Below are 10,910 nucleotides of genomic sequence, written 5' to 3'. Positions count from 1 at the left end.
ACCTGAGATGTGTATGAAACAATATTTGTTCCTCGAGTTTACAGAGAAGGGAAACGTTTGTATAGCTAGGTGGTTTGGGCCTTTTGCAGTTTTTTCATTGTACTCCTATGAGTTTGAAAGTAACATTGGTTTGGAAAATTCCCATTTTACATTTGTCTCTGCACCTCCCCTGCCACTGGCACAAGACCTAGCACAAGGAGGTGCTCAAAAAAGCTCAGTAAATAATAAGACTCAGTTGAGTGTCCGTGGCAGGATAGACGGATAAATAAAGTCAAGCTTCTGCCCTCGAGATAGTCATAGGCATAAATCTGAAGGAATAAAAACATACATATACATGCCTGTATGTTGTGTGATAAACGTGTCCAAATAAATATATATAGTCCCTCCCTCCAAATCTGAAGTTAACAGACTGCAACCAAACCCACATGTTTTCCCATCTATAAGCATTTGCAGGCTTGAAATCTCCAAAGCAGAAACCCGAGGGCACAAAAGCAGATTTAAGTACAGTCAGTGGAGTTCCTTGAAGTGACCCATAAATACTCACTGAGCCTTTCCCTGGCCCTACGCAGAGTCATAAATCCCCATTTCTTTTCGAGAACCTCTACATTTGATCAACGGTGCGGGGTGATGTTTAAACCAGGCCATTTGGAATATGTGATTTTCATGCATACTTTTAAGATTTTAATTTCCCACCCTGCAAACTGGCTCAGATTTTCCCTGTCCTGAAATAAATCAGGATTTCTAAGACATGAAAGCAAGCTCCGAGCACAGAAGGGCTTTCTGCGCGTTCAGCCTGCCTGCACCACTCAGGCGAGTCATATTTATAAACGACTCGCCTCTCACCTCATCCCACCCCGGGAAAAATCCTGGAAAACTGGCAGCTAGTGTGGTGAGAGAGAGATGCCCAGCACTCAAAATCAATCTGTCAGAAAGAGGCTGTAACCACTCATCAAGAGAGAGAGAGGGATAGGGGCTGGGGATTTAGCTCAGTGGTAGAGCGCTTACCTAGGAAGCGCAAGGCCCTGGGTTCGGTCCCCAGCTCCGAAAAAAAAGAACCAAAAAAAAAAAAAAAAAAGAGAGGGATAAACCCAAAAATGGTGTGAAACATTTGCTCAACCAATACGAAATTAATTGGTCCCCTACTCGGTCTCCTCTCCTTTAAGCGTTCCCAGTGGCTGTGTGCTCCAAGTGGGTAGCCATCTCTTAGCAGTAGAATGGATGGTTTATATACGAAAGTGATAGTGTGTCACAACACGGACCATGGTTGAGCAGTCTTTGGATTTTTGGTTTAGAAAGACAAAGCAGAAGAGAGACCTGTAGCAGGCATCGGGGAGGAGCTGAGTTCTAGTCTCCAGTGGGTTTCACTCAAGCGACATGACTTTAGCATAGTTAGTAATCTCAACCAATCCGGAAATTATATTTTTTTTTATCTGATCAAAGGAGAAAATGTCTGCTTACTGGTTTCCACAAGAGTGTGGTAATGTGAGTGAATTCACTTTCGGAACTGGACTAACCAATACAAACATAGGCAGGAAATTATTGTCATAAAGGACTCAATATGGACTCCACAAATCCAATCAATGATACAAGTCAACCTCTCAGCTTTTCATCAGAGTCTTTATGTGACTTACTGGATGAAGTCCTAATAACTTCTATTCATTTTATAAAAGACTGATTCTAATTCTCTAGGAAAGGCTCTAGTATGCCAGGAACTTGCCTCCCATCATTAAGAGTTATTCCATCAGAAATCCATTGTATTTATCCTCAGACTCTCTCTGGTTCTATTTCTGAATGTAATTATAAATTTTAATTAAATAACACATAATTCAATAATATTGTTTTGTAATTATATATTTTAATTAAATACATAATAAAATAAAATTGATGCTTATAATATACATAAAAGTACAGTTGATAGAACTGTAGATATGTGATACTTTTGGTCAAATTTGTATGGGTAAAGCCATTGTAGAGCAATGAAAGAAATGTTATAAAATTTTAGATTTCTATCTTTGGCTATTTTCTCAAACGTCTTTTCTGTCTTGCTTCATTTCAAAGAAATTCAAATATCAAACAGTTTGTGAATACAACTACCTAAGAGAGACATTTGGAATTTGGCTTTCAAGTAGGAAAGCAACCTTACAATGTGAAACAATATGGATTAATCTGGAGGACATTGTGCTAAGCAATAGAAGCCAGAATGAAGGAAGGGTTCTGTATGACACTAGTTGCATAAGGTATAAATAGACCTTTAAAACCTCAGGAGTAGAACAGTGGCTACAAAAGTGGGATATGGGGAACAATTACTCAATTAATAAAAAGTCCCAACACACAAGATGAAAGGATTCTAGAGATCTGTGTGTACCATCATCCTGGTTGGGTCTTGTTAACTTAACACAAGACTAGACATATCTGGGAAGAGGGATATCATGTTGATTAATGACTGACATGGGAAGACCAGTGCCACTGGGGGCAGTGCCACCCCTGGGCAGGTGGATCTGACTATAAGAGGGTTGAGGAAACCATTGGGGGCAAAACAGTAAGCAGCCCTTCTCCATGCCCCTGCTCTCATTCTTGCCTTTAGGTTCCTGGCTTGAGTTCCTGCCCTGATTTCCCTCACTGATTGAGTGTGACCTGAGAGTTGTGAGCTGAAATAAGCCTTTCCTCCTCAAGTTTCTGTTGGTTATGATGTTTTATTGCAGCAATGGAAAAATAACTAAGACAACCATGTCTAACATTAACAATATTGAATCGTACCTTAAAATTGTTGTCGAAGGTATATCTTATGCTAAGTATTCTTATTCTAGAAAATAGAGCTTAAGAAAAGCAGAAGAAGGAAAAAGATGAGGGGAGATAGAAAAAGAGCCAACTGGAAAATCTAGTCAGTGGACCTACAGACAAAACCAAGGCCTCAGCCCTACACAGAGAAATGGTTATCCTAGTTCTGCAACACCATCATTTCCTCCTAACAAAATTCAGTCACTCCCCAAAGCCATTCCCAGCTCGCTTGACCATACTTATTGGCTGACTTTATGTACTGGTCAATTACTGATAATACAGGAATCCTAAAAGCAAACCATAGCTGTCACCTAGCCATACCTATTAAGAAAGCCACTATCTAGTTCAACGCTAATAATATGTGAAGTGTGGCTAAGTCAGGTGCTGGCATATAATGTAATCTACAACTATCCTGCAGGTGTAACAAAACCAAGGGGCAGCTGGGGAATTTTTCCAAATAGCTCATCTTGGTGCCACTGCTAGAAATTCTCTCACACACTGTCTATAATAACCAAATCACCTTCATCACTTAATACAGAGTAAGCTTTCCATTAGTCTAACAATATCAAAGAAGTGACACATAGGCAGGATGTTGGAGGTGGGATTAAAACTAAATAATGAAAATCTAGGAGATAGGAAGAAATGGAGGATAATGAGTCTAGGATTCCTGTATTCTCACAAATCTTCTTCTTCTTCTTCTTCTTCTTCTTCTTCTTCTTCTTCTTCTTCTTCTTCTTCTTCTTCTTCTTCTTCTTCTTCTTCTTCTTCTTCTCCTTCTTCTTCCTCCTCTTCCTCCTCCTCCTGTTTTCTCATCCTTCTTCCTCCTCCTCCTTCTTCTTCATTTTCCTCCTCTTCTTCTTCCTCCTCCTCTTCCTCCTCTTCTTTATTTATTTTTTATTTTTTGGTTTTTTGAGACAGTGTTTCTCTATGTAGTCCTAGCTTTAGTGGAAATATCTATGTAGACCTGGCTGGACTTGAGCTCAGAGATCCACTTGGCTCTGCACCCCTGACTGCTGGGACTAAAGGCATGCACCACCACCCTCAGCTGTAAATATTTCTTGAGTATCTTCTTAGATATCTTAACTCCTCTACTTGTGGACAGGCAATAATAGTGTTAATAAATTACAATAACCCAAAATGAAAAGTCACTGTGCCATAGCAACTTAATTTCACAACATATCATCTAGTAGGTATTTTGTGATTGTTCTCCTTTTGCAGATAGAAGAGCAGTCAAAAGAGGAGTTAGGAAACTCTCTCAAGATTTCACAACTAGTAGCTACTAACACTAACTTCTATTTAGGCCAGTCTCAATTAGCAGTTTAAACTGAGCCAAGATAGGTCCCCTACTCTCATTAAAAAGTTCCTGAGTGAGGTAACCCAATCACAGAAAAACACACATGGTATGCACTCATTGATAAGTGGCTACTAGCCCAAATGCTTGAATTACCCTAGATGCACAGAACACATGAAACTCAAGAAGGATGACCAAAATGTGAATGCTTCACTCCTTCTTTAAAAGGGGAAGAAGAATACCCTTGGCAGGGAATAGGGAGGCAAAGTTTAGAACAGAGGCAGAAGGAACACCCATTCAGAGCCTGCCCCACATGTGGCCCATACATATACAGCCACCAAACTAGATAAGATGGATGAAGCAAAGAAGTGCAGGCCAACAGGAACCGGATGTAGATCTCTCCTGAGAGACACACCCAGAATACAGCAAATACAGAGGCGAATGCCAGCAGCAAACCACTGAACTGAGAATAGGACCCCCGTTGAAGGAATCAGAGAAAGGACTGGAAGAGCTTGAAGGGGCTCAAGACCCCATATGAACAACAATGCCAACCAACCAGAGCTTCTAGGGACTAAGCCACTACCTAAAGACTATACATGGACTGACCCTGGGCTCCAACCTCATAGGTAAGAATGAATAGCCTAGCAAGAGCACCAGTGGAAGGGGAAGCCCTTGGGCCTGCCAAGACTGAACACCTAGTGAACTAGACTGTTGGGGGGAGGGTGTCAATGGGGGGAGGATGGAGAGGGAAGCCCATATAGAAGGGGACGGGCAGGGGTTAGGGGGATGTTGACCCAGAAACTGGGAAGGGGAATAACAATCGAAATCAAGTTAATAAAGATTTTAAAAAAAGTTCACTGCTTACATTAAGTCAGAAATCAGGTGTCTCAGAGTTTTCAGTCTTTTGAGAAAGACAGACTTTTATGCACCATACGACAGACGAGTAGTCAAGTGTGATCTTAGAGATAAGATCTAAGCTTGGGTGGCATGTACCAATCAGTACAAGTGAGTCTCACAAAGTGGGTAATCCAAGGTGATTTACTCTGGAATGGTGAATACAAACTTGCCAGGCAAGGAAGAGGAAAGAAGAAAACTGGCCGTAGAAAGCCTCCTTAAGAAACACCGTGTTACCATTTTCCCACGGACAGCTGGAAATCTAGAGAGGTAAGAGAACATGGAAGACGATGAAGTGGAGGAGCAGAAAGAAGAGCAGGGGAAGGGTTCAGGGTCAGGCTTGAGCAGTGAAGAGGGGCAGAAAGCAAATGCAGCGTATGATCCCTGTCCTAGAGGAGGAGTGCATTTCAGGACTGCAGACCATGAGGGAAGACGAAAGGATCCTGCTCAGATCTCTGTAAAAAGATCTTTCTGACAACAAGGTGGACTTCAGGCCATAAGGGGGTGAACGAGCTGAGAAGGTGCACTTAAGAAACTTCAAAGATAACTTGATGAACAAGGATGGAGACCCAAAGCCAGAAGGTGGAAGATGAATATTAAAGAGAAATTCCAGAATCCCAAGATTAACATGTTGAGAGGCTCACCTTTGCAAGGGGAACACCGTATGGCTACACATTAATCATTCAGAAGATAATGCAGAGAGAACACCCCTACAAGGCCAATTCATCTTGGCTCTGCCGAATAAATCATACATGATTGAGAGGAAAGTTGCTATTTTTATCCCCTATATTTATATCCACGAACTAATCTTTCCATGGAGGATTTGAGGTGTCTGGAAAATCACCAAATGAAATGCAGCGTCCGATGACAAGGGGCTTACTGAAGGAACTCTTGCAGCCATAAATCAGCCACTCCTGTCAAAGGAGACAAGTTCAAGTTGAAGATAGCAAGAAGTATCCTCGATGGCAGCTCCAGACTCCAGCTTGCTCTCCCTCCCTTGATCCAGAGAAACAGAGGTTCAGAATGTGTCCAGCTTGCAGGGCCGCCAGCTTGAGCCTTTCTGTAGGAATGAAGAGACATTAAAACAGGCAATGAGTTCCAAACAGAGCCTGCACACCCTTTCCTGGAGACACCTAAAAACTATGCAAGAGTAGCTTACACGTCAAGACTCTCAACTAAAAGTCATCGCAATCTTAAAATAGATGAAGCCCCAGGAAGGTGAAGCTTGGAGGTCTTTGAGGTGCGCTTGGAGATAATGTATGGTTTTTGTTGTTGCTGCTGCTGCTTTCTGAAGTCTTAATCGCATTCATCTTGGATACAAATGAAGCTACAAATGAATGGTCTCCATTTTACGGATGGAAGAACTGAAGTTCGGAATGTCGCTTCCAGAAGATTATTCTATTGAGGGGGAACTAAACGTAAACACAAATTTCAGCAATCGTCGTTTCAAGGAAAGTTGGTGTTACACAAATAGGAAGATCTCAACATTTATAGTGCCAACTATGTGTTAGACACTATGTCTACATTTGTTTCTGAAGCCCTGCTGGGGAGACATAACAATGTCTTAGTGTTCAGATTGTTAAATGTTATTATGAATTAATTTTAAAAAGCAGACTAATAAAAATATGAGCAAAATTAAAAAATGTTCCCTTTAAAAACAAAAGAATTTGCAAATATCTCCCATCATGAGTAAAGAAAGATCATGTTAAGCCATGCTGATTTTTTAAATGTAGATGTTGTAAGTTGCCGAAAATGGTTTTATTCATTAATATATAAATTAATTTCCATGCTCCTAATCCTCTAAGTATCTGCATACACTTAACTTTTAAAAAATGAAAATACAGGGGCTGGAGAGATGGCTCAGCAGTTAAGAGCACTGACTGCTCTTTCAGAGGTCCTGAGTTCAATTCCCAGCAACCACGTGGTGGCTCACAACTCACAACATGGTGGAGTGGGGTCCGATGCCCTCTTCTGGCACATCTGAAGACAGTGACAGTGTACTCACATACATAATATAAATAAACAAATCTTTTTTAAAAACTAAATGAAAATAGTTTAAAACACATGATATTTGTATCTCTACAGAGTTACAGATTTATTTTAAAAGATAAAAACCTATAGTATCTCACGATAATAATTCAAATATGAAAGCAGGGGTGAATCCATTAAGTGCTGAGCTGTATGTAGCCTCAACACTCTTGCTTCTAGTGCACCAGAACACTGACTGCTCTCCAGTGGGTCACTATTGGAACTTACCCAGATACTCACATACTAAATCAGTATGGGCAACTCTTGAGACAAATGACAACCTCAAAATTCTCATTGTCATTTAAAAAGTGTCTGTATTTCCCTTAGAAAGGAGCAATTCTGGGTTAAAAATTTGGAGATGAGTGGGTGGCCCCATCCCTCAACCAGGGGCCTTGCCTAACCTCAGGCTATATTTTAAAAAAATAAGCTAGCCTGAGCTACATAGTAAAACTGTCTTGAAAAGTAAAAATAATGATAAATAAATAAAAACTAAAATGTTTGTTTATTTGTTTTTGCCCTTTTTTTCTTTTTTAAAACAGTCTTATTGTATACCTCAGGCTGGCCTGGAGCTCAAGGCAAACCTCCCACTTTAGCTTCCCAAGTCCTGAGATTATAAGTGTGTACTGCCCTATCCCACTAATCTTCCAGTTGAAATATCTTTTTTTCAGGAAGTACAAATTAAGTTTGACTTTGGGTATATTCAAAGATCTTTTGTTATCTTCTCTTTATCTTTGTTTCTACTGAGAAGTCAGTAGCCATCACATACATACATGTGTGTTCACATACATACACATCTCTTCACATGTGTAGACATACACACACATGATGTGTCTTATCTCTCACTCCTTTTAAGGTTGTCTTGTCTTTGTGAAATTTAGCAACTAGGGTGTAACAGGACTCTCAACCGCGTCTTTGCATTTGTTTGTTGACATCCTCTGGTTAGAGGAGGGCTGGCAAGTGTTTCCTACCACCACCACCACACTCTGACTAATTACACAGACACTGAACTGTCTTCTGTTTTCGCAAGGTTACTGAGGTGGGCGCTTTCTTGGGCCTTTCTTCTCCTCTGGCTTTTTCTTTCATTTTACTTTCCAGTTATGTGTGGCAACTCTCTGTTTCATTGGTAACTTACATTGAATGCTAGATCTTGGGAGATTTATGGTTTTGAATATCTGGATTTTGTTGTGCTTCACTGGATGGCTTCATGCTCTTAATCTTTTATATGGAGTCTGTGAGTGAATATTTCATTTTGGACATTGCCCTTCGGTCTCCAGAACTTCAGTTTGGTTCTCTTTTCATCTCCTCTTCCTTGTCTCGTGTTGCTGGGTTCGCTCCTTCCATTCTTCCCACACGTTTAGCATCCTTGCCGGCCACACCCCTCACAGCTGTGACTTCTGGGTTTATTTCCTCTGGCTTTTTCTTTCATTTTACTTTCCAGTTATGTGTGGCAACTCTCTGTTTCATTGGTAACTTACATTGAATGCTAGATCTTGGGAGATTTATGGTTTTGAATATCTGGATTTTGTTGTTCTCCTTTTAAAGCATGGAATTTTGTCAGGAAATTCACCTGTGAATCATTCATGACTTGCACTAGCAAGAGACACCTTCAGCCTCTCTGCACAATGCCGTGGGTCTTTGCTGAGGTCCTGCAGTCTGGATGCTCGGAATCACTAGCCCTTATTGGTCCTAGAAACGGTTTGGCCTATACATCCTTGTTAGTTCTTCTCCAGGTTCTTTTTGTTTGCCTGCTTCAGGAAATCCTATGCTAGACATAAGATCTTGGTGGGACACGGCATATTTCTGGATCTTTGTGGCTCACTCCTCTCCGCTCTGCTACTCCACACCACAGTTCATGCCACTCAAGCCTCCCAAACTCCTGTACGCTTCTGCAGCCTCTGAAGGTGCCAAGCAGTTTTTAGATCCCCTCTGCGTTACCATGTCCAGAAAGTGTCTCCATACTGGAAGCTGACTTTTTGGGAGGGCTCGCCTCTCGTGTTAGCTTCTCTCACAGAACAGTCTCCATGTCAGTGAAGTGAGCAGTCCTATCGTCTGTTACCAAATACAGACACTTTTAATACAGTAACAAAAGGCCATAAGCAAACCCATACATTTGTTTACACCTCACTTTGACAAACAGCTATGAAATACATAATATGTTTCTGGCATCGTGCCTCAAGGAAAAACAAAGTGGTCGCTGGGAAATGGTGGAGATCTGGACCTCATCGACCCTCCCTCGCTCACTCCGTTTGAGAAAATTCTTTAACCATTTTTCTTCTCAGTTCCCTCACGGTTAGACCAGAATAATAAAATGCCTCCCATATAAGATTATTGTTAGGATTAAGTATATTGTCTGTAAAACAACCATCCAATCCGTGGCTTATGGCCTGAGCCTGATTGATTGCAATTATTATTTTTATCAAAGGTGCCTCTGGAAAGAATTGAAGCGACAATAAATCACTGAGTCTGGGTGAACCTCCCCCATTGGTGGCTAGTAATAACCGTGTGCCTCACAGTAAAGGGATAAGCTGGGTGACATCCAAGAGAAAGAATGAACAATGAAAACTGAGAGTTTAAAGAAATAAACTTTTCTCTCCTGGTTAAGTTAGGGAGTGTCTCATAATGTGCAACCTGAGATTTCAGAGTACGTAATACAGGCATGCTCCAGCACCAAAAGGCAGACCAGTCGCTACTGCTGGAGCAGTCAGATTCCCTAGGGACAGAAGATGGAGCTCCAGAAATGATGATGGGGATCGGTCTCTAGTAGAAGGACAGGGGATAGGTGGTAAGAGACGTTCGTCTCATCTAGGTAAGTTGGGCAGAGACTTCCAACTAAAGCTGAGACGTCATCAGAGGTAGAACAAAGATTCTTCCAATCTGTGCCAGCTGCAAAGAAAAATGAAAGAAAGCTCATGTCAATTAAATGTAGCAGCAAATGACTTTGGTGGTTTGAGTGTATGCTTAACTTCCCAGAAATACTCGAGAGGGTTGAACAGACTGAGGGCAAATGCTCACTCATAAATAATCCATGATGCTAATCACCGGGGCTTGAGATGGGGCAGATGCTACTGCTGTTGTTAGTCTTTGCATCAAGTCATCCCCAAGGCCCCCAAAGTGCAGATTTGGTGCTCTCCACACCAACACCACTTTCCAAAATAATCCTGAATGGTAATGTTTTTTAGTCAATTAGCATTACTCCAATATTCCTATTTTTAGATTTATTCCTGACATAAAATCCAAGTACCTTGAGCTCAGTCTGTGCTAACTTCTTTCTCTTTGAACCACATCAGAAAATAAAATGCGATGCATAACGTAGATGTAAAAAATACATACCTAATCTAGCAAAAGGCCCTTAGTAGATATTTAATAAATATTTAAGCATACAATTTTGACTGAAAGCATGAATAGAAAAAAGATAAATGTTTCCGACACAAATAACAAGAAAAACTACTCTGACAAGATGACTGTGAGACTGTACTGGTTAAGTTTCGTCAACAGAATCACTGGGGAGACTAAATCTCAAATGGGGAATTGTCTCCATCAGACTGAGCCGCAGGCATAGCTGTGGCACACTCTCTTAGCTGTTAACTGAGGTAGGCATGTCTGTGTGTCTAGCTCACTGTCTGTGTGGCCATCCATAATCAGGTGGGCCAGGACTGTATAAGAAAGGTAGCTAAGCAAGCTAGTGGAGCAAGTCAGTGAGCAGTATTCCTCCATGACTTCTGCTTCTAGCTCCTGGCATGAGTTACTGCCCTGACTCTTGTCAGTGAAGCAATGTAACCTGTAAGCCAAATAAATCTTTTTGTCCCCAAGTTAATTTGAGGCAGTGTTTTATCACAGCAGTGGTGAAGCAAAATCAACTTTTTCACTTGAAGCTGATGGCTGACCAATGCTTAGTAGGACTGGCCCCACCCTTTGGTGT

The 10,910-nt window shown here is 41.2% G+C and overlaps 1 long non-coding RNA gene across 1 annotated transcript; it reads right to left on the bottom strand.

The window, feature by feature from the left end:
• Window positions 1-3,508: 3,508 nt before the first annotated feature.
• Window positions 3,509-9,750, bottom strand: LOC148005953 (uncharacterized). Its single transcript, XR_015620402.1, has 3 exons — window positions 8,124-9,750; window positions 6,123-6,375; window positions 3,509-6,023 (listed from the first exon to the last, which is right to left on the bottom strand). It is a non-coding gene; the product is annotated as an uncharacterized LOC148005953 (long non-coding RNA).
• Window positions 9,751-10,910: the final 1,160 nt, after the last annotated feature.

This window comes from Rattus norvegicus, chromosome 5 (assembly GCF_021556685.1).
Source record: "Rattus norvegicus strain SHRSP/BbbUtx chromosome 5, alternate assembly SHRSP_T2T, whole genome shotgun sequence".
NCBI lineage: Eukaryota > Metazoa > Chordata > Mammalia > Rodentia > Muridae > Rattus > Rattus norvegicus.
The sequence above is the reverse complement of the archived record's forward strand: the minus strand, read 5'-3'. Positions and strand labels throughout refer to the sequence as shown.